We start from the raw sequence: 3,144 nt of genomic DNA on the forward strand, positions 1-3,144 counted from the left end.
GGTGGCTCAGTGGTAAAGAACTGGCTTGTCAATGCAGGAGACGCAGGTTCAATCTCTGGGTCAGGAAGATCCCTCGGAGAAGGGAATGGCTACCCACTCCAGTATTCTTGCCTGGGAAATCCCATGGACAGAGAAGCCTGCTGGGCTAGAGTCCATAAGGTTGCAAAAAAGCTGGACATGATTTAACAACTAAACAACAGCAACAAAATGGGTTTAATGATAATGGAACCACCAGCTTAGCACATGACTAAATCAACTGAAACACAGATGCTTGACAGATAATATTAATAAAAGGTTCAAGTAATGTAAATATATGTATCAGATGTATAGATGTAGAGCTTTGGGATCTACCGATATGATTTTCTATTGAAATTTAATCAAAGATGTTTACCCTTCTAGTTTCAAATGGCTCCTGAAGCCTTGAGACACAAAAAGAAACATTTCCTTCATGTTCAAGAAAAGCTATGAGTCATGAAGATACTTTATAAAATAAGAGCAAATAAAGAATAATTTCAAAATTTCTGGCTTAATTTTTGTGATAAAAAAGGAATAGTTTGTGACATTATTATCTCTTTTCCTAGGTGTTTCCTCTTGTTGATTTTGGAAAATTAATAGAAAATTCAGCACTGATTCTTAAACTCCCCCAACTCTCCCTGCCATGCATCTATCTAAGTATACTATTCCTTACTTGGTGTACCACAGGCTATGCAAAAACAAGATTTCTGACATGAAGGTCATATGAAAAAGTCAATTTCATCCAAGTAACTTATCTGAATAATTTTTAAAAATTAATGAGAAGACACTAGAAAAAATATACTCTACAATAAATAAATTAGGGGCTTATTGTTGATATTCTTCCCATTGGCTATTCTGAAACTGTGAGTATGAATATAGAAATCTTGGCAAAGTAGTTTAAAAATTGTCCAAAGGCCTATTTTCTATGCTGTTTTTGTCAATAGTCTGCAAAATTTGCTAATTTACTTTCACAATTTACAGCATGTATAATCCTCCCTATATATGTATATAAACCATCGCTTTCTTGGTATCATGAACAGCCTAAGTTACTGTCTTCTTCATCAGACTCCTCATGGCATTTTTCACCTCTGTGTTTCTCACTGTGTAAATGATAGGATTCAACATGGGAGTGAGGATTGCAAAGAACATAGCCACCAACTTGTCCACAGGGTAAGTGGCCACAGGACGCATGTAGGTGAACACACAAGGCAGAAAAAAGAGCACCACTACTGTAAAGTGGGCGCCACATGTAGAGAGGGCCTTGCGCTTTTCTTCAGAGCCGTGGGATTTCAGGGAGCTCAGGATAACTGTATAGGAGATGAGCAGCATGGAAAAAATGAGCAAGCACATGCCTCCACTGTTGGCTGCCACCACCATTCCAGGTATGTAGGTGTTGCTGCAGGCAAGTTCCAACAGTGCGAAGAAATCACACATGAAGTGGTCAATGACATTGGGACCACAGAAGGTCAAGTCCATGGTGAAAAGAATCTGCACAGTGGCATGCAGGATCCCCCCGATCCAGGCCACCACCACCAGGAGATGGCAGAGCCCCTGTCACATGATGGTCGTGTAGTGCAGAGGCTTGCAGATGGCCACGTAGCGGTCATAGGCCATGGCAATGAGGACGATGATCTCTGATGCTGCCAGGAAGTGCTCCAAAAAGATCTGAGTCAGGCAGCCTCCCCAGGAGATGGTTGTCCTCTGGAACAGCAGGTCAATGATCAATTTAGGTGTGGTGACTGAGGTGAAGGAGGCATCTATTAAAGCCAAGTAAGTGAGAAAGAAGTACATGGGAGCAGAAAGTGTAGGGCTGAGGGAGATGGTGGTGACAATGAGCAGATTGGACAGAACAGTGAATAAAAAAATGAACAGAAAGACAATGAAAAGTATTTTCTGCACGTGTGGGTTCTGTGTGAGTCCCAGGAGAACAAATTCAGTCACATTGTTGGAAGGGCTGAAGACATCCATTCAGCAAGTGACAGCTTCCTGGGGCCTGACTTACCTGCAAAGGGACAAAGAATGATACTCATTTATCACCAAAGAATTGTGGTCTGACTTACAACAAAACAGTGCAATCACTGTAACTATAGAGTATGCCCTTGACACTTTGTCCCAGTGCTTGTTTCAGTTTTTTCTTATTTCCTCCATAAAGCTTTCCATCTCTTCAGATACCTAGCACCAGTCACCTGTAAACCATCCGCAGGGCAAATTTGATGTGTAATTTACTGAGAAAACACCGGACTGTCTACTTGAGATCTGAATTCTCCTTCTTGTTCTGACCCCACTGGACTTGGCTGCATCATCTCAGTTCTTCAGGCCCTTCACTGTGTCTGTGAAGTTACAAATCACAATTCTCAGATGTATTTTCTAGGCTAAGAACTGCTGTACAACAGGTAAGAGTTATTACCTTTTCTATGATGGAATTTCAGTTTGGCATCTCGACTCCTAACTTTGGAAAGAAAAAACATGATCAAGAAATATCAGCTAAACAGGGAGTTCAGGGAAATATATATAAGTCCTTGGTGGAACAGCCTTTCTGGTGCCTATCAGAACACATAACTATTCAGTTGTGTTTCCTTACTGTCCCACTAGAGTGCAGGGAGTAATGTCCACAGCACCTGAAACCTATCAGGTGATGAGCAAATGTCTGGTATTAAATTGTCATTCTCCAAAAATAAGGATATGCTTGTTTCCCCAAAGCATAAACTCAGCAGAAATTCAAATGCCCTTGTCCTCCAGCTCTGTTGATCTATAACCTCTCTACTATATGAGAAATTTGAAGGGAAGCTGCACTCCAGTTTAAGAGTTTCTGAACACTCTCCAGAGTAAGCATGAAAATATTTAAATGTCTCTAGAAAAGTGCATGTTATGGATCATTTTACTTTAAAGATAATTTGTGTATATGTTAATTGATTATTTTATTTTTCAAAATTCTGCTCCACATATAATTTAATATACATATTCTGTATATTCATTGCTTCAGTGTGTGTGTGTGTGTGTGTGTGTGTGTGTGTGTGTGTGTGTGTGTGTTAGTTGTTCAGTTGTGGCTGACTCTTTGCAACCCCATGGACTGTAGCCTGCCAGACCTCAGGGTCCTCTGTCCATGATATTCTCCAGGCAAGAATACTG

General features: G+C 40.6%; 1 pseudogene; it reads right to left on the reverse strand.

Annotated features, from left to right (window-relative positions):
- On the reverse strand, positions 1,057–1,983 carry LOC102179219 (annotated as a pseudogene).

This window comes from Capra hircus, chromosome 15, assembly GCF_001704415.2.
Source record: "Capra hircus breed San Clemente chromosome 15, ASM170441v1, whole genome shotgun sequence".
In the NCBI taxonomy this organism is placed as follows: Eukaryota; Metazoa; Chordata; class Mammalia; order Artiodactyla; family Bovidae; genus Capra; species Capra hircus.